Source organism: Triturus cristatus, chromosome 4_1, assembly GCF_964204655.1.
Source record: "Triturus cristatus chromosome 4_1, aTriCri1.1, whole genome shotgun sequence".
In the NCBI taxonomy this organism is placed as follows: Eukaryota; Metazoa; Chordata; class Amphibia; order Caudata; family Salamandridae; genus Triturus; species Triturus cristatus.
In genome coordinates this window covers 631868975-631891272 of record NC_140585.1, presented here as the reverse complement: position 1 = coordinate 631891272, position 22298 = coordinate 631868975, and positions in this window count along the sequence as shown.

Sequence of the window (22298 nt, the reverse complement as noted above, 5' to 3'; positions counted from 1 at the left end):
CTTATGCTCTCCCCTCCCAAGTCCAAAACATGTGGAGCAGCTTGTGTCACATGCCAGGCCTCTCGTGCTGCCACCCCAGTCAGTTAGAGGCACCGAACATGCTGATTGTAGTGGAAGGGGATTGGCCAATAAAAGTGCTCGCCGTGCGCTTTCTGGCACGTGGGGCAGCTTTCCTATCCACCAGATGAAGAAGTACAGCTCTCACGACATGCTGATTGGTCACATTCAGCGCTTCCCTCACACTTAAAGATCAAAGGAGGAAGAACAGTCCAGCCCTTCACCTGCTCTAGACAGGAGCAGCAACTGCAGGCCATCACACCCCACACACATCAGGGGCAGGTCTCCTCATACAGTTCCCCAGCCCTCCTTCCAGGCAGGTTCCTTTCAGACCCAACAAGGATCTTTCCTGAAGTCCTTTGTATCCCTGAGACTTCCAACAGGAGACACGCACAAACAAACCCTTGGAGATTCTTCACAAGCAAGATACCAAAGCAGGGCAAAAAGTGTCAGTCCTTTTCCTCCACCACAGACAGAAGCAGCAACTGCAGGTCAACCCACCCCTCAAAAGGCAGGCTCCTCAAACAGTCCTACCGCTCTTCTTCTTGGCAGGGTTCTCTTGTTCCTTGAAGTAGTCTAAGGTTCTGGGGTTTTAGGTGTAGTACTTATACCACAAATTGTCATTGTTCTCTTTGCTGTAAGGTTCTCTGAACCCAGTCCAAACCAGTCCTGTCCTCCCTGGTGCAGCATGACCACAGGAGGCAGAGACAGCATTGTGAAAAAGGGGGCACAGCCTATTCAGGTGCAAGCAAAACTCCTCCCACCACTTAAAATGCAGACCAGGTCTATTCAGCCCAGGGATAATCACCCAGGCAAGGCAGGACACACCTCAACCCCCCCAGTTACTGTCTAGAGTGAATGCACATCCCAGCTCCTGTCACTCAAACACTAGATGCTGAATACACAAACAGCCAGAGGCATACAGAATAGTAAAGCAAGAAAATGCCCACTTTCTAAAAGTGCCATTTTCAAACACAAAATTTAAAAACCACTTTTACCAAAAGGTGCTTTGAAAAATTCTGAGTTCAGAGAGCCTAAACTCAATTTTTTTGTCTTGTAACTATGGAAAGCTACACATGTCAGAATGTTACAGTGCAACCCCAATGATAAGCCTATCAGACAGACAGCCTTTCAGTAGTGAAAAACGAAATACACAGTATTTCACTATCAGGATATGTCACACACACCAGTACATGTCCTATCTTTCACAAACCCTGCACCCTGCCCATGGGGGTACATTGGGCCTACCTTAGTGGTGGCTTACATGGAAGGAAAGGGAATATTTGGGCCTGACAAGTGGGTGCACTTGCCAGGATGACATGGCAGTTTACAACTGCGTGCACAGACACTACAGTGGTAGGTCTGGGATACATTTACAGGCTACTCATGTTGGTGGAACAACCAGTGCTGCAGCCCACAAGTAGCATTTGATCTACAGGCCCTGGCACTTTACCAGGGACTTACCAGGAAATCAAATATGCCAATCATGGATAAGCAATCACATACCAATTTATACAGAGAGCATATGTACTTTAGCACTGATCAGCAGTGGTAAAGTGCCCAGAATCCTATAGCCAAAAAAGCAGGGTCAGAAAAGTAGGAGGCAAAAGGCAAACAGTTTGAGGATGGCCCTGCGGAAAGGGCCAATTCCAACATCCCCCCTTAAAGAACGGACTAGCTTGTAGCATGCCATCATGGACGGTCACATGGCATTTGCGATCCATGAGGGTGTTCTGTACATTCTGCTTCACCTACTTCTACTGTTCAGAATACAATTGCCTACTTTACATACTATAAAAAGCTCCTGAATTGTAATTCACGCTTCTCTGTTATATTTCCATTCAATGCATCGTCTGGAAATGGGTGGTGCGACAGAAAAAATGGAAAGTAGCAAAGTCACGCCATCGGTGAATTTACAAGGTTATTTTGTGTGCATCAGCCATCGCTGAAAAGCTTGTCTGGTTGCGCAGCACAGTGCTGTGTAATGCTTGTTTCTAATGACAGCATGCATCCGAAGCAGCTTTAACACTCTAGGCAGCTTGCCTCTTCACAGTATTGGCTGTTAGGAAGGATGAGCTGTCACCACTCTCGATTTGTGTAGTGAGCAGAGGTCTCCTGAGATAAGGCTGTTCATTATGCTTCCTGGAGAACCATTAAATTTTTATCAGTTCAATCTGATCTACTCCTGGGTCCCGACATTTTCTCAGCACTACTGTGGGCAAAAAATTCAAGGTAAATGCCACTTGAGCAATTTGCACTTCTCAGACGACTTTAATGATGAATTTCGTAAGTAGTAGCAGATAATGTTACTAAAGAGCAGTGCTGTGTCACTATTCATGTGCTGATGTGTACGCCACGCTCTTAGACTGATCAAAAGAACCATCATTTATTAAATGGTAATGTAGCAGTTGAAAGGAATTTCTCCTTGCAGAATAATATTGTAGTTTCCTATTTGCTGTCGTATATATTCCTTGGTGGAGTCGTTGTCATATCAGCTAAAAGTTTTCTCGACCGGTACTGGAGCACTTTACATGAACACCAATTACAGTACACAAGGACACTTATGGCAGATTAAGTGATTTTTGCCCAGAACCACAGGGTGTTGAACCGATGCAGAGACTTGAACCCTTGAACCTGTTTTCCTTGATCTAACGTAGGCAGCTCTGGGCGACAAGCCAAAACCTCTAAAAAAAAAAATATAACAAATATATATGTATATAAGTAGTGTTCAATGAATGATTTCAAATTTGGCGCACCTGAAGCCAATTGGATACCGGAACACGCAGGGGAAGATGTGTCGGCAAGCAGTCGTGTCCTGGCACAGTCCCTGATGAGAAAGCCCCAATGCTTTTGAAACGCGCCGGACCAAGAGACTTAATGCAGGACGGGGACTCACATGCTGACCTTAATAAAGTATGGTACACTTACCTGTGATGGAGTGTGGCTTCATTTCTGGGCACCTTGGTAGAAATGTGTATATATATTTATATATATATGTATATATATTTATATATATATATATATATATATATATATATATATCCAGACTTCACCCCCCGAAGAAAATGAAGGGACCGCACTCCATCAAAGGTGAGACTCAGTTATTTTATTAAACCGAGATAAAGCACAGGACGCGTTTCGGCTTCGCGCCTTTTTCCAACTGTATGTATATATGTAATGTTTTTTTCAGGGGTGGCGATTTCTATCCATCTGATATGCCTTGCATTGTCCTTATTACCTCGTTTTTTTTAGGGGTCATGAAGGTTGGGGCAAAAAAAGAATTCAAGTGCCATGTTTACTTTCTGTCGTTCTACGCCCTGCACTTCACATTACAGGAAATAGATGGCTGCAATAGAGACTAAGGGTGAGTTCGTGGGCAACTGTCTGACATCATGGGTGCTGCAAGGATGTACAATGTCAGAATCAGAGAGCCATAACAGTAAGGCAGTTGTAAAGTTTTGAAAAGAAGCATGGTAATTAAACAAGTCTAAAGTAAATGCAGAAGCGATAAGTATTTTAGTGAAGCTTTTTTCAATTGCGCAAGGTAAAGAATGTCCTTGGAGTCAAGTGTTGATTTGAAGGTTATTGAAGATTCCAATCAGTTTCTGTGTGTGTGTGTGTGTGTGTGTGTGTGTGTATATATATATATATATATATATATTTGCCTGCATAAATCCTAGTAATCTGTTGATACTAGCCTGGTTATTTTGGCGTACTAAATGGATTTTTTACTTTTTTACTTTTTTAAAGTGAGGTTAATCCCTTTTTTGCACTCCCCTTTTATATCACACTCAATAAACACTAATCCTGAAATGTCAGTTTGTTTTGTAAACACCACTTAAGATATGGTATTGGATTTTTGTATGATGCACAGTCTGCCGTTAGTATATTAAACATGTGGCTGGAGCAGGGGGTCTGTGTATGTATGAGGTCGGTTCCTCAGATCCCCGGCCGATGGTGGCAGATGTGTTTCTAAAGAGTGAATATAGTTAGCACATGCGACCAGCTTGGCGTCATTTCATTGTGTGTATGTAGTTAGTAGTAACCCAGGTTCTAGCTAGATGCTGGTGGGAGCTAGAGTAAATGCAAACTTTGCGAACCAAGTACACATTTTTAAGAAAGGGAAACCGTGTTTTGTTGATTGCTGTGCACAACTGCATCACAGGCCCGTTCAATAGTTTCCAAATTGTTCCCTTTACACCTCAACTACATAAATACAAGGAATTGTCATTTGACAAGCTCTCGTTTTTAATTTCCCGGTCGGCCTAATTTTTCTGTACAATAGACCAAAAGGATGGTTGGGGAGAGAGAGAGAGAGAGAGAAAGAGCGAGTGTGAGAGAGAGAGAGGGAGAGAGAGAGAGAGAGGGAGAGAGATAGAGAGAGAGAGAGAGAAAGAGAGAGTGCGTGTGTGACTCGCTTCTGAAAATCGCAAGATTTTAAGTGTAGTAGGATGTGTGCAGGATCTGACAACGTTACTTAGAGCTCATTGGCATAAAAGGTACTTTATCTTCACTTGCTGGGGTGATGAACACTCTAACGTTCACAGCTTGTCTGATGGCAATTACCAGTGATTTGAAACTTAGGGCAATATTTAAGGGGGAGTGTGGCCAGCCTTCCCAGACTTATCTCGAATGGCAGGGATGTGTAGCCCTTGTAAGATACCCCTGCTGAGGGTTTTAGAAGAGCTGCCTCCTTCTTGTCAGGGAATTTTGTCCCTATGCCCATGTGCACTAGGACACTAAATAAGTACCCTCGTTCCATCTGATTAAAATGCCTTTTGGGGGTGCAGTGAGATCGCTGTTTTTTCATTTGAATCATTACTCTCCTGCATAGAAAAAGAGCTAATGATCTCAAATCTGCCAATACAGTGCAGCACACTACAAATCCCACCTAGTCTGGGTGTACCAGTGACGACTGGGCAACTTTAAGCCTATTGGCTAGTACTTTGGCGATATCTTGACATCTGCGTTGGTTACAGAAATAGACCTGTAACTTGTGCAGCCTAAAGGGGTTTTGGCTGGTTTCAACATTAGTAAGATTCTGCTGGTTTTATTTGATTCCGGGGGTAGGGCAGCTGCTGGGTGTCCTCCATTCATGTATTTCCCCAAACATCTTTCGTAAGAGTGGGGTCCATATGTTTGTAAATGTTTTAAAACTCAGCTAGGTAACCATCAGTCCCAGGGGCCATACAAGTGGAGAGTTCATCTATGCCTTGTCCAATTTAAAACTCCAACAGCCAGACTACAGATGTTAGGCCTGCAGTCATGTGTGCGCGGTCACTGTAGTGGATGGCAAGGTTGCTGCTGCAGTCCATTATTTATATTTAACTTACAGGCCCTGGGTACCCTTTGCAACATATACTAGGGACTAACTGGTAAATGAAATATGCCAATCTGGGGGATGCACATTTCACCATGTTCAAAGGAGGAGCTCAAGCACTTTATTTCTGGTTTGCAGGGGTAAAGTGCCCAGAGTTCCACAGCTAGCAAACACATACGGTCCAGAAAAAGGAAAATAATCAGTCATTACCCTACAGAAAAGGCAAATCTCCTACAAACACTACTAGAGTTAGAAATCTCACATCCCTGAGATATTACTACAGCACAGTGAGGGTACGCTGCCTATTATTAGTGCCTACATTTTAGGGTTACACAGAGATTGAGTGGAAGCCTGAAAATAGTTTAAGGTTAGTAGTTTAAGGTTTATAAAGGGGCATCACGGTCATATGTGAGAATACTGTGAGTGATAATAACAAGAGCAGTTCATTGAAGCCTAGTGTTAAGCTGAGTGTTCAAATCCATGCACAGAAGGAGCTATCAAATTGCATCATTCTTGTCCTGCTGCTCCTAGCCACCTTTAGAGATACTGCTGGTTCTGTCCCCAGTGATACTTGTCCCCAGTGATACGCTTCCCATCCTTTTAGTATTAATTATTATATACATGTTTCAGATGTTTATTCAGCCTCGGTCTGGACCATAAATATATAGCTTTCTGGAACTGCTGGTGTGTGCAACATCATTCACCTCCCTCAGAAGCTATTTCTTGAAATGGGCTTGCATTAATAAAAGGAGTGTCACATATATTTGAAGCAAGTTTTAGCCTTCTGTTCTTAAGACCTGTGTATAAACAAAGCCTAAACATGAATCACTTTGTCGACACATTATCATACTGCTTCCCTGCAACCTAGGTGTGTTACAAAAGATTATTTTCCTTTTTAGCAACATGGTGGGCAATTTCCAGGATTTTCGTTCTTCCTTCTGAAAAAGTCATACCTCACCCAAGCCAACGTTGTTTGATAACAAAAGCATGAAACACCCTTAATTTCATATCTGCGTATCTGTAAGTGAGATCTGTATGTGTAGTGTATCTACATATGCATACAGTAGACACTCATGCCCTCATTTTGAGTAGTATGTTAATTCCGATGGGCCAAGTGGCAGGAGTCCCCATCCCTGTCAGTGCCTCCATCATTAACTCCCAGGGAGAGGGCATAACCAGGCCCCAGCCCAGAGGAATGGTCACAGAAATGCAATGCAAATGTGGTGTACATCCTAAAAGCAAAACATTCAGTCCATTTCCAGCCATCTATTTCTGATCTGAAATGTGCCAGTGTAAGTGACCTAGAAGTAGACTACACCAAATAGTGATTAAATCATAATGTGAGCAACAGGTGTCTCAGGGTATTTTGCGGCCCTGGACTCCATTTAGCTTGGCACCACAGTCGCTACACTACTTTTCAAATGGCTCTTGAGTGGTGCGCTTAGCAAGTGGTGCGATAAGTATCTGCCTTTGTGGTCTATCCTTAAAAACGACTCATCGTGGGCTTATATAGTCTGAAACATAAACAAAGAAACACTGTTAGGAAGAAAATGTAGATTTTAAAAAAACAGTGAAACACCCTTCATGTTCTAATTCTTTGCATTGGTACTACTGGTCACCGGGAAGGTTAGCGAAACAGGCTGAAGGCAGTGTTTTAGGGAATAACATCCACTTTCATTGGAATTTTAAAGCATGCAAACATAACACACACATGAAAGTCAATTGTTTTTTAGGATCGGCCAGACATTCTCAAATTAAAATGAATCCTATGTGCAAACCATACATGCCATAATTTGAGCAAGATCCTGAATAGGCCACTTGCTGTTTAAAAAAACACAAACCTTTAATCTTAACATGAGCTTGCACCTGCTTTATCTTTCTCCCACTAGTCATTGCATGCGACATACTTTGAGCATTATGGCATGATTAAAGTAACCTTACTGAGGCACATACAATACTGTTCAAAGAGATAGGTGGGTTGGCTACACCATCCCAAGGACAAATAGAATAACGAAGTGGCATTTACAAGGCCAAAGGCCAAATAGTACGTAATATCTGGTATTTATCCAAGGCTGAGAAAATAGTACAATAACTCTGCTGTTCGGCCAGCCCCAGGGTATCTAGTAGATAGAGATGATCTACATTTTGACAGGCAGCCAGATTAATAGTGAAGGAGGTCTTGATTTAGCTGGCCATGAAGAAAAAAGGAACTCTGGCAATGGTAGACCAGAGTGGCGAGGGCAACCAGGGCCAGGAGTTGCTGACCCAACTTGAAAGACCATAGAGGACTAACACCAGGAGACCAATGAAGAGAAGGAGCAGAAATAGGAGGGTCAGAACCAGAGAAATCACATCAAGGAGGACCAAGAGGCCAGAAGTAAATGGACCAGGTCCGGGAAGACCATGACCAGAAATTACCAGGGCTAGTTGGACCTGGAGACCTAGATTAGGATGCCCAGGAGTGATATAAAGGACCAGGAAGTCTAGGCCCAATGGCACCCGGATCATAAGGGCCATGAGGGTCAGACTCAGGGGAATCCTAAACCGGGGTGACCTACAACATGGGAACTAGGATGAACAGTGCTGGGAGGAATGAGGAAGACCTGGAAGACAATGATAGAAGGCAACAGGGTTAGTTGGGCACGAACAAGCTGGAACAGGAGGACAAGGATAGGGCAGGAGGAGGGCTAAGGAAACCAAGGCCAGTGAGTCCAATACCAGAAGACCTGATACAGGAGGACCAGACAAAAGGAGTACCAGAACTAAGATCCGGATTACATGGGCCAGGAGCAGAAGGATTAGGAACAGGCTTGATCCAATCAGGAAGGCAAGTGCTATAAAGGCAACGCCTGTGAGAATCAGGACACCAGTGGCCAGGTGAGATGAGGGGGCCAGCAGGACCAGGAACTGATGCACTATGGATCAGATGAGAAGGGTGAGAAAGATCAGTACCAGAACAGAAAGACCTAGGAGAAGAGGACCTCGAAAGACGAGGATGACCACAAGGACCAGAAACAAGAGGACTAGGCATACAAAGACTTGGGTCAAGGAGCACCAGAAAGAAAATGATTAAGCCTAGTGGGCACAAAACCAGGAAGTGAACAGACTGTGAGCATCAGTCGTAGGCAAACCAGACTGAGTGAGGAAGACTACAAGAACAGGACCTGGATAATTTGGAGATAGCCAGGCATCCAGATCCAGCAGTACAAGGGCTAAGAGCACCAGGGCAAGAAAAACCAGTAGGACCACAACCAAGGGGAAAAGTCACAGAGGCCCATGAGTATTAGGACCTGGCATACCAGGACGAAGAGGAGAAGGATGACAGGAGTCAGTATGACCAAGCCTTGAACCTAAGAACATTATGACCTGAAAAAGGAGGATCAGGACTAAGTTGTAGTTACAGGAAGACAAGGAGCAGGACAACCAGGGCCAATAGTATCATGGCAGGTTAGAGGAGGATCAGGAGAACTTGTCCATGTAGGAGCAGGTGGACTAGGGCCATAAAGATCAAGGACCAAATTGGGTAGGATTAGGTGGACTAAAGGGAAGAGAATAAGCAGGAAGATCTAGAAGGATCTGCAGAGTCACAATCAAGGGGACAAGGTCCTGAAGTACCGAGTGGAGCAGGCGGACTAGAAACTAGGGCACCAGGACCTGGCTGGTGAGGACCAGGGGAACCAGGACAACCAGAGCCACAAAGACAAATGGGACTAGACCAGGACCAAAATGAACAGACCTAATAAGGACTTAGACATGTGGACGCATTACCAGGTGGACCACAAAGACCAGGAGCAGGGCAATAAGAGATAGGATAACCCAAACCAGAAAGACTAGATATGTCACATGTAGGTAAACCGGGACAGCAGGGTTAGATAGAGAAGGACCCAGCAGACCAGAAGGATCAGGGTGAGGATCAGTAGTACCAGGAAGATCAGGAGGCCCAGGAAGGGCTCATAAAAAGAAGGGCCATGAAGACAAGGGCAAAGAAGAACTAGTACCAACAGATTAAGGAAACCAGTATCAGTGTGACCAGAACTAGTTGGCCAGGATGAGGATCAGAAGGAACAAATCAACCCAGAAAATTAGGACCTAGAACAGGACTAGAAGGAGGACCAACACCAGAAAGCACAGAAGAACCTGTAGGAGTAAAAAGAATACCAGAGCGGGTGGACACCTATGTGACTCTGTGCCACATGGATTAGTACATCTTTCCTATAAACAGTTCTTGTACATGATTCCAATGCTGTTTACCCCCGCAAACATCTACCATTTCAGCCCACATATAGAACTGATAAGTATTTGCTGAGAAATCAGAGCATGGAAAGGGAAAAAAAGGCTGGTCTGTTACATTCTGACCTCTGAGTGATAGCTGACAGTGTCTGATGCTGGCACAGTAATCTGGGAGTGGATCTGAGGGAATAAAACTAGGCAGAGGAGTATCAATTTAGATGGGTGAAAAGGAGTGTGATCTGTGAAGAATGGTAGAAAGGATTTGAGAAATCCACCTAGCTGAAGTCAGCAACAATGGTTATTTTCTACTATAGGGGATCAAAGGCTTTGGCAAATGGCAGAGGGGAACTCTGGGGCATAAGAAGACACAGATGATCAGAAGAGGGGAGGACAGAGGGTCTAGGCATCTCAGATAGTATACATAGGGATTCTGAGTAACAAAGGGCTCTGATTGCCAGCAGTGATAGCACTGTGAACCAAGACCAGCAGTGATAGCTTCAGCTTCAATTGTCTGTGAAACTCTAATGGTTAGATAAAGCATTGTGGAGATACATATGTGCAGCATCCTTTGGAAGGACAGCAAAGAGGCAATGAGTATCAAGACCAGTAGAATAATCTGTGTGACTTCCAGACCTTTGAGTTGACATTCCATGTGTGTGTTTGTGCGGTGAATATGTAGCAAGTGTGTAGTATGGAACAGTCGTGAAACTAAAAGGGATCATGTGTGGTTAAAGTCAATGTGCATGGGATGCATTTTACATAATGTGATGGAGAGAAAATACAGCTCCCCTAGACAGAGTAAGTGTAGTAACTGCATCCCTTTGGCTGGAGGGTGGAGACCCAGACATTGAAAGATGATGGATAAAAGACAACCCAATGAAAAATGGTGAGGTCCTTGTTAGCAAAGGGCTCCTGATTAGTCCTTTGTGAGTAACAACATAGGGCAGATAGTAGGAGTGAGGTGTAGGTCAAACGTTTCTCTTGTTAAAAGTGACTAAGCAAAGCTGCCCTTTTAACTGTGCCTGCTGAATGCTCTGGAAGGCTGAAGAGAGCCAGGTGCTGATATGTCACACTTCACTGTGTCCTTGTTTTGAATACTCTTGCTTGGAGGCAGCACTATTGCTACTACTATGTAAGACATCGCCTAGCACAAAAGCTGTGTCTGAACTACAGCCAGAAAATGACATTTGAAAGAGAATCACCCCAAATCAGTTCTGAAACCTCAACAGTGGATCCACATCCTCTGTCTGGAAAATGACAATGAAAATGGAATTGTGAAATAATGGATTTGTAGGTCGCAATAATGGAGGTAATAATGTAGGTTTATTCAGTGTCTTACTTATAACAATATTTGTAATAGTCAATGAATAAAATATTGCTAAGTTTCTTTTCTTCTGTGTCTGATGCCTACATGTCTTTCTTCGATTCTCTGGGAATATTAATTCATATTCCAATAACATTAATTTCAATTAACTAGAGTCTCATTCCTTTGCTTATGGCTCCCCAACTAAATACTTCATCTGTTGGCTCGACAGAAGAGGGTTCGTTGGAGGATGGACTTTATACCATCCACCCTTCTTAGGGTAAAATCTGGTTGTGAGGGACAGAAAAATAAATAATGACCCGAAACCTTAGGAAAAAAATTCCATCGCGAGGATCCTATTCGTTTTTCTTTTTGAAAAATAAACTCCCGCTTTATAAGTTTGTTTTTGTTGAAACGTTTGCCTTCGAGCGGGCCATCATGTCTGATGATATTGTTCGTCAAACTTTTCCTGCATAGACAGGAACCATCATGATGTCAGCTCCTGTTAATATGGAGAGTTGTCCACAGGGCCATCAAGCCACTCTAAATCTGACAGGTGTTGGTCCTTTAGTATGGCGTAGGTGTTGTCCTGTGCCATCCTGACATCATTAACTTCACCCCAAAACTGTAAATTAGACCCATGGTGTTTCTTTCTTCTATCATGAGATTGTAATCAAGCCTCTTAATTATACTGTGTTGGTGACTTCATAAGAGGCCCTATTTCTATGTTGATAAGATCACATTAAATATCAGATGGCACTATGTCACTCAGAAAACAACATTTCCAGTTCTGTGCTTTGTTTTTACAAATCATTGTTTTCAGGTGTTTCGCTTGATTTTTTTAATTGTACTGAACCAGAATTAATAATTCCAGAATGTACTGATCTGCTGTAGAAAAATAATTGTTCTGCTAACATGGATAATTTGCTAATCCTTTATCTGACCCTGGTACATTCCCAAGGCTTCACAAGTTAGAGGAAGTACATAACTGTAGAAGAGTAAACGGCATCAATAAGTCTAAAGGTTCTAATCATCTTAATCACTAGCCACCTTCTCTGTAAGTCACGCTAAAGGAATAGGAGCATGTGTGGAGCATGAGACAGCTGCATATAGTGTCTCCCGAGTTGCTGTGTCTTGGCCCATGGTACAATGAAGTGGCATTCTGTGTCATGCCTGTCAAAATAACTAGAAAACATTGAGACGTTTAGACCTCTAAGTAGGTGTGGGTGTTACTTGTGGAATCACAGCAAAATTATGAGTAATTTTGTGAGGAGCGTAAACTAACATTTAGCACTATTAGTTTAGTGTAAAATGCAACCTCACTTCCAAAATGGACCAAACTATGCAATCTCCACTAAGAAAATAACTCTAAATGCAACAGAACAAGAGTTGCAGAAGCCACTCAAGCTAGTGAAGTTTGTTGTTCCTGTGCTCCTGCAGTAGGATTTGTATCCCAAATTACTCCTAATTAAATGAGTGTGTATGGTCAATTAATTCTCAATAATTTCACATTGCAAAAGTAATGGGGAGTTACCTAAATTAATTTCATTCCTCCTGCTTAATTAAAATTTCACCCAGGCCTACCTATAACTTAGTGCATGCATCTAAGCCAGTTTTTCAGCACTAAGGGCTTCATGTCGCAAAATTACAGGATATGTGAACATAACAGTGTTTATCATTACATACAAAACCACTTTTGGGAGTTAGAAAATTAATTTGATTTGTAAAAGGTCTTTTGGGATTGTTTCTGAATTGCAGCATTTCAGGAAGGAATTTATTGATAGTTTAGTAATGCAGATGCTGTCACAAGCCATTGATGAGCTAACATAGTCGGAGTGGTAACTAATTTGTAAAGGGGAAAGGAGGAAAAGGTCCTCTTAGGAGCCCTTTCATTTTGGGAATCATGTTGACAACCTCGGGTGTGGGGGAGAAAACTTTCAAAAATTGAATGTTTTTTTTTTTAAAGCAGCACTTGTTTCTTTAAGGAGCAAGGGCTGCTTTAAAAAACTGATTTTCATTTTGAAAAGCAGTCATAGGGATGATGGTATGATTTCCCTTGAAGGCCACCATCCCTGTGATTACAGCTAGTAACAGAGGGTCGCAAATTGGCACTTACCTAATTAATATTTTTTAGGCATATCAACCTGGAACCTCCTGAAAATTAAGTATTTTGTGAACCAGCCTAATAGTTTATAGATTGGTTTGTAAAATACTATTCCATTTGCAAAAAGTATGTGTGCAAAGAAACATCCATTACAACGCAGTCATTACAAAGACCTACCTTTACAATGCAACTGTTACAGCTCAACTGCATTTACATCTTATGCCATTACAATGCATTTCACTACAACGCATGTCACTACAACACATGCCATTACAACGCATACCATTATAACGCATGCCATTACAACGCATTATAAGGTAAGTAATGGAGATTTGTTTTGTATTAGGTGGGTATGGGTTTTGGGCTACATGGGAATAGTAATTTTTACCCCTTCACTATCCAACACTTTCCCTACTGTTGCACACACTGGAGTGTGAATAGTATTTTTGACCCCTACACTATCCAACACTTACCCTACTGTTGCACTCACTGGAGTGGGAATAGTAATTTTTACCCCTACACTATCCAACTCTTACCTTACTGTTGCCCTAAAAGTATTATGCGTTTTAAAGGTATGCGCTGTAATGGTATACGTTGTAATGGAATGCGTTGTAATGGTAGTTCTTAAAAATGCGTTGTAATGGCATGTGTTGTAAAATCATGCAATATAATGGTAGTTGTGATGTAAAGGCTACGTTGTAAAAGCATGCCTTGTAATTGCGTGCATTGTAACGTCATTTATTCATGTGTGCAATCTGGACCATATTTAGCAAATTAAATAATTATACATCGGGACCCTAACTTTCCTGAGTAGATGGATGCCAATTATATTCACTCCTTGTTTGCAATTCTAACTGGTGGTAAGTACTTGATGAAGTCTGCATGAGGCATAATAACACACAGTTTAAGCTGTTTAAACACTAGTGGGGAAATAATGAAGCTCCTTTGTTATCTGCATGGCTACTGACCAAGTTGTGCATTCTCTCTGCTACTTAGAAAGCCATCAGTTAAATAATTAAGTTTATTTTCTATTTGCAAGGCCACCCGCAAAACAGTACATCATTTCTGCTATTTAGCCATCAGCCAGATAAATACTGATTATTTTTGCTATTTTTGTTAGTTGGCAGAATACCAGTGAAATAGTATACAATATCTGATATTTAACCAGCAGCCATGAAAATAGGTTAAATAAAATACAATATCTGCTATTTAACCAGCAGCTATGAAAATGATTACGTTATTTGATGTTTGCAAGACTGCCGGCCAAATTGTAAATAATGTCTCCTTTTTTTCTGTTGGGTAATGAGTCAAGTTTTTTTGTTATTTGCTTGACTGCTGGCCAAATTAGTTCAAAACCTCTGCTTATGACCCAGTGGCCAGGTTAATATTGAAGTGTCCTTGTTATTTGCACAACTGCTGGTCAAACTGTGCAGAATCTCTTTTTAGCCAGCAGCTGGGTAAATAGTGAAGTCTTTCTGCTATTTGCATGGCTCTTGGCCAAACAATGCAAAATCTCTATTAATTAGGCAGCGGGCGAGCAAATAGTAAGGCTTCTCTGCTATTTTTAAGGCTGCCAGTAATTTCTACTGTTTAGCTCACAGTGAAGTAAATAGTAGAAAACATTCACTATTAAAAAGCAGCTACATAATATTTGGTTTACATAACCAGTGTTACTACCAAGTTCAGTTGAACAATCTGGGAAGAATGAAAGGCTGAATCATCTTGTTTGGCCATCAGTTGGCCTGCAGTGATAGCCATGACCTGTGACTCCCACCCACCCACCCTAACAACTAGGACTGGTAGTCCAAGTGTGAGGTAGGGAAGCAGGTACAATCTGGAACAGTCGTGAAACTAAAAGGGATCAGAGATAGCCTGTGCTTGTGAAAACCAGACAACATATACAGAGACTGGTGGGGACAGCCGGAGATGGTAAAGAGCCAGAAGGAGTCTGTAACTTCAGAAGCATTATTGTGAACACACACTGAGAAATGCATAGGCCACAGACTGTACAGGACTGTAGGTGAAATAAAAACAAAAGACCATCATAGAGAGATTAAGATATCGCAAAGATGTGCAGGGATGGCCACAGGTAGGTGGAAATAGAGGCAGGGAGAGACCTGCATTTGAAGAGCAGAGACTTGAGCAGGAACTAACAGCACCAGGCAGCCTGTTATATGCATCATGCTCCAGCATCACTGTGGCAGACCCATAATTCTTCCACAACACCCTTCCTCCCCTGCTTACTAGTACAGTAGTTACCAAGTTCCCTTGACCTACAGTGAAACTTCAGTTGTTATCTGGCAACAGGCTTACTTGATCACAATGTGTGCTATTTAATCGGCGACTGCATAAATGGTAAGGTTTCTTCACCAAATGGTACTTAATCCCTGCTTTTTTGCCATTTAGTGGTGGGATGTCAGGGGATAGATAAATTGTGAATTTTCGTTTGCATTGCCACTGGCCACATAGTGCATGTTTTCTGCTATCTAGTCAGTTGTCAGGTGAATAGTGAGCCTTCTTTGCTGTTTGCACGCCCGTCGGCCATATAGTATATGTTCTCTGCCATTAGGTGCCAGCTGGGCAAATTGTGAACTTTCCTTGCTATTTGCATAGCCCTTGGCCAAATTGTACATAATCTCTGCTGTTTAGTCAGCAACCGGGTAAATAGTGAAGTTTATTTGCTATTTGCATGCTATAGACAAATAGAACATAATCTCTTCTATTGATTCAGAGGACAGGTAAATAGTGATGTTTCTTAGCTGTTTGCATGGTAGCTGGTGAAATAGTCCATGATCTCTACTGTTTTGGATGGTAGCTGGATAAACAGCAAAGTTGTTAGCACTGTCACTAGCATAAATAGTACATGATCACTCTTATCTAGCCGACAGCCCAAATAATACATGATCTCTGATATATAGTCAGTGGCCACGTAAATAATTAAGCTTTTTTGCTGTTTGAATAGCAGCCGGCCAAAAGTACATGAGTTCTGCCATTTACTTGGCGGTTGGATACATTTTGAAGTTTCTTTGCTATCTGCACGTCCACCAGCCAAATAGTAGGTAATCTCTATCTAGTCAGCGACCAGGTGAATAGTCAAGTTTCTTTGCTGTTGCACGTCCGCCTGCCAAGTAGTAAATAATCTTTGCTATTTAGTCAACAGCTGTGGAAATACTAGTGAAATTTCACTATATAACCGGCTGCAAGACAAACAACCTCTACCATTAATCACTGCCTATTGTAAATAAATCTCACTTTACCTGGATGCCCGATTTACTTAAATTACCCGTGTTGTAGTAATGCGTTTACATACTTCACTAAACTAATGACTTTATTTGAACATATTACTTATCTGGCAGTCCTAATTCCTTGCATTGACTGAGTAAGTAGAATGTCCTTCAATAATATATAGCCTGCATCCCTGTAGCAGCAAGATAAAACTAGCTGGAGCTTCTGCCCTGTTATCTACATGTGTACCTGGTAATATGCTCCTGCTTGTTTGTCAGAGTGACAGCTCTGCCATTGAGAGTGACCTGCGCCCTTCAAGCCGCTCACACTCTGATTGCTACATGTTAGGAATTGTGATGAGCAATCATACCTGTGAAGCTGACAGCTGTCAAGCTGAATGATTTTATTAACAGTCTGAATAGTGCACATCTGAAAATGCAAGACAAGTGGCAACAATATGAATCATGTGTTCATGAATGGAATTTACAGACCTAACTCGATGGTTAATTTGGTGTTTATAAGAATTACATCTGTTCAAATCTGACTTTTGGTTTGCGGTGCAGAGTACATCTATGTAGGCAAGGAAGTTCTTAAACTCAAATGTTTGTATCTGATTGGAGCAGAGAATTAAAGTCCAAATGTATCCCATTAAGTAACACTCATGGCCCAAAACATTTGGAACAGGGTGAATGAAATAGTGTGCTAGCCATCCTCCAAAAGGACCTATGCGGGACACAGTGCTATATAAATGCAATTGCATATCAATCAACGTAATGCAATAGAGACACACTATCGCACATTTTCAAAAACGTTATCTAAGATATTTTGTGGGGAATGCACATCAAATGTATTCTTTTAGATACCAATAATGATGATATGAAAAAATACAGAAATGTTACAAGGGGTAGGAGGCCCATGGAATGCATAATTGTGTGACTTAATGGCTTGCTGCAGGTATTGCACAGAGTGGCTCTACAAGTAGCAATGGCCAAAGAACTAGTACAACAATATCTGTTTGAATCTGAATTATTTGACTCCTGTTGATTAAAGGAGCCTCAAAGAATCAGGGATATGTAAATATATCTCAGAATCTTGACTACAATCCAATCCTGCATTTTTTTTGCTCTATATACCAGTTTTGTGGGACACCAAATAATAAACTGCCATGATAAGTCAGGTATACTACTGTATTTGCTCTACAAAGGCTGCATGTATAATTTTCATAGTGGATGAGTTTTTCAAAGTCATTTTTGAAAATAGTTTCAATTCTTGATTACCTCATTTTAAGGTCGAGCCTAGGCAGCAAATGCATTATCTGGAAGACCTGCTGTAATCTTTATAGTAGTGTTATCCCGCCTGCTGCTTGTCATTGGTTCACTCCTGCATCACTCTTCTTTGCTGACTACTCATTGGTTGGTGCTCCCGATATATCACTTCCGTTTCTCCCTCGACAGCACTGACCAACTACAGTGTCCTTGCCCTGTAAGTATTGAATGTGTTCCTTTGGGGACTTTTTGTTTTGTTAGCCTTGGCTCGTGTTTATTGTGAACAGCTTTTCACAGATGGGAGTTGGGCTGTCTACAATGCGCTTGTGAGAGCAGTCACTGAGAGTCGAAGTTGACTTTTATAATCCGGTGCTGCCCCCCTGCTGCTATGACTCGGGAACAGGCTGCATCTGTAGTGCACTTTGTATTTTCAACTGTGACTGTGCGATATCTGCCAGCCACTCTATATCTTTTCCAGCAGCATGTCACCGCGATAAACAACCTCTTCAAGGCGCGAGGCTGCCTTGTGGTTCTCCTCCTCGAGCCGATACAAGCTTGTGGCCTATGACAAACATAACCAATGGAAGTAATGCATTAACAATTGTCTGCTGCACTGCATTTTTTTGTAAGCAGGGGGAGAGCCAATGCTGAGACTCAAACCCAGTTCTTAAGTCGACAGTTGTATATGTTAGTCCACATACTGGTTGTATACAATCCTGCCTCTTCTCTCACCCTAACATTGCACCCCTTCTCCCCCACCCTCCCCAGTTTCTGCAGTCTCCACTGGACTCACACACCCTCAGAATTGGTATGCACAGCACCCTCTCTCCCCTAGCCCCTTCTCCTGTCCCCCTCTCTGCCTCTCTCTCTCCTCCCGGCTTCTCTCCCATGAAGTCTGGCAGGTTTAGGTTTCAAACACTTCTTGTCAATGCCCACGGGTAGCCTAATATGTACACACACACACCCTGCAGAAATCCACCAGTAATTGTTCCATGTAAGTACCTGTGGTTTAGTTATGCCATCTATCTCAATAGTCAAAGGGTCTTTCTGTGTGCAGGCAATACTTTGATCACAGTAAGGCTGTGCTTGTGCCAGCACTTCCATGATGGCACTGCATAGCATAGCACAGTGCTTATTTGTACATGAAGAAAGGCCTTGTAAAATCGTTCTACAGCAGAAATCTATTTATTGTAAAACATTCCTTTGCAGTTACCAAAGTTTATTGTAAATACAATCTGCATACCTACTCAGGGACATCTTAAGAATTTGGGGGGCTGGGAGGTCTTGGGCCAAACGTATTTTGTAGGCCCCCGTTCCGAACAGATTTATATTTATGATCCAGTTTCAGCTCATTCATGTCATCTTTGTCCAGGTCACTGACAATGCATAGGCGCACTGTTTCAGTTCCCAAGTAAAACGCATAGTAGATTGATGCACTGTAATCTAATGCAGTACTCTGTAACTCCCACCTAACCCTACAATAAATTTCCCTTTCCACAACACTCCCTAAACCAGCAACAGCCAAACGTCTGTGACTTTTCTCATAACCCAAGGTCTGTTTTATTTTCTACAGCAGCCCTTCCAGTCTCTTCCTCCTCCTCCCCACACTCCTAAGGTCCTGCTGTGTCCTGGGCTCAAACAGAACCTCTGAAAAAACATTAACACTTTCAGGTGGCTACTTTTTCACCACCATCTCAGACTTTTGCTTTATTAGAAGCCGCTTTGCTACCTAGACCTTTTAATCACTCTAGCACTTTCTAAAAGATTGCAATCCATCTAATAGATCTCTAAATTATATTAATGCACAACAGATACTTTCCACTAAACACAACATATTTCACTACACACAACTCCACTCACCACTCTTTCACTTGATACCACACAATACCACATAATAACCCTCCACATAAATACACTCCATATCATAACACATACTTACAATCACTATACTTTCATTCATTGCCCCACATTTTCACACCAGACAATTCAAATCAACACAATTCCATTCTACACCGCATACATTCCACAATACATACTTTCACTTCACAACATAATTATTCACTAAACACAACATAATTCCACTACATATAACTCCAGTCACCACTTTTTCACTCTCTGCCATACATTTCCATGCCACACAATTCAACTCCACACAATTCCATTCACCACCACATACATTAAACAACACATACTTTCAATGCACAACACATATTCCCGCTAAACACCACATGAAGCCACTACAGACTACATACATACAAACCACACCACAAAATTCCAAATCATACAACAAAATTCAAAAGCATACCACATAATTCCACACCACTACATAACAATACATAACACGCAATACCACTGCACATAACACTCCATAGCACACAAACCCATTCCACATAATTCCACTCCGCTAAATACCACATAATTGCTATCCACAGCAATCCACCAATCCACTACATATTATACTACATAGTTCAACTACACATAACTCCACAAAATTAAACTCTAATATGTAGCACATATATACACTCCATATATATCAAATATATATCACATAACATGCCACATAAATACACACACATTCACACTACGCAGAATTCCACTACACACTCCACATAATACACTCCATACCAGAACATATAATTATACTCAATACACTTCCACTCAATGCCACATATTTTTACAACACACAGTTCAACTCAAGTCATTCTCCACCACATACATTCCACAACACATACTTTCACTGCACAACACACTTTTCTACTAAACACATTTCCACTACACACAACTCCACTCACCACTCTTTCACTCCCTGCCACATAATACCACAAAATAACACTCCACAAATACGCTCCATACCATAACACATAATTACACGCAATATACTTTCACTCAGAGCCACACATTTTCACATCACACACACACTATTATTCTCTTATTTCACAATCTCCTCCATGCCCAACTACAGCATTTTTAAATCCTATAACATTCTCTCCCCTTCTATCTCTCTTTCTCACACACTATTTATAATATTACTTTCTGTAAAATCCATTCACCACTCCATACACAACCTACCTATCCCTCTCTTTCTAACTTTCTATTTTATACACCTCTTACCCCTATTTATTCACCATGCCACATATTTACAATACACTACACAACAATTCCAAACCACACAATACACAACTAACAATTCAAATTCAAACAACATAATTCCTCTCCACTACAAACAATTAAACATAAATAATTTTAAAAAAACACATTCACAATGCCACAAACTCAAACTTTCACAAATGCAAGACCAATTGCATTGCAAATGCTTGTTATATTGTGCTGTTGCGTGATGTGGGTCAAGTTTCACACCCAGTGTTTTTAATATATAGAGCAACAGCATTGACATATTTAAATTACATGTGCTCAGATGCTAATATTTAAGGATTTTTTTGTTGGGATTAGTGCGAGGAAAAGGAAGCAATGAGGGGACATCAGCACAAGCAAGATCGTCAAGGGGGTATGCAGGAGTGAGGAGGTAGGCATTGGGAACATGCGATTCAACCGAGAGGGTGTGAGATACGCCCTATGTAACACCATGCACTGGATGTTTTTGAATCTTGCATTACAAGATTTATTCGGGGGGTGGGGGGCTCCAGGGCCTGGTCAATTCAGCGTCATGTAGGGGGTGCACAAGATCTTCCTCCCAGATGTTTCAGAGGTGTGTCAGAAGGAACTGTGTGCTCTCTGATTGCTTTGTATAACCATGATACCAGGTGATGCCCTCCCCCCATAATGTGTAATGTATGCATTACGCCATGAGTAGGGGGCTCTTCGTCCACTGTTTGCCATCTTATCCGGAACTCTGCCAGCAGCTGCCCATGAAGCAGAAACTGGACGGAGATGTCATAATCCTGATGTAATTGGTCAACTGTGATAAGATGGGCATTTTGGAAAAGGTTATCCATCTTTTCCAGGGAGCCATTATGACACGCAGTCAACTGGTCAGCTGTAAAGTGTCCAAGGGGTCACAGAATTCCCTGGAGGGAAATATCTGGGAAGTAGGGTAGCACCTGTCTGGTCAGTAGAGTGATCCGGGTGAGGCACCTCCGGGTCACCCAAATATGAAAGGACCAGGAGCGATGCACTTTTATGGCAGGGTAGAGTAGCTGAGGTAGAATATTTAAACGAAGAGGGTCTTACCCAGTGCTAGTCTTGCATAAATTCTTCCCCTCCAACCACCGGGATACCCATTGGAGCTGCCTTGCAAGGTAATAAGACTCAAAAGAAGGCCCACCTGTTGCCGTTCACCATCGTACAAAAAGTCCCCCAACTTCTGGTCTAGATCCCAGAAGAACTGCCGGTGGAGGAACACCAATACATTTATAAAATAATATCAGAGGTGAGGGAGGATGATCATTTTGGAAAAAGCAATCTTGCCTGCGAGGGCTAGTGGTAAATGCTGCCAGAATTGCATTTGGGACTTGAAGGCTGTGAATGCCTGCAGTAAGTTGCCCTCAAACAAGTCCTGCTGCGAGTGATATAACCTGATACCGAGGTATCGGACTGCCTCCGGCATCCATGCTACCCAGGTGTATGGCCTGAGGGGTTCTGTCCCACTGGAATGGGAAGGCACACAACTTCTTCCAATTCACCCAAAAGCCTTCTGTCTTCTTGAAATCCTGGAAAGCCACACAGATCAACTACATGTCCGCTGCTGCATCAAGATGGCTATTTGGCGATCTGAGTAGGGACAAGTGGGGTCCCTATCCTGCTTTAGGAGAAAATTGAGGAGGGACTCCTGGAGGG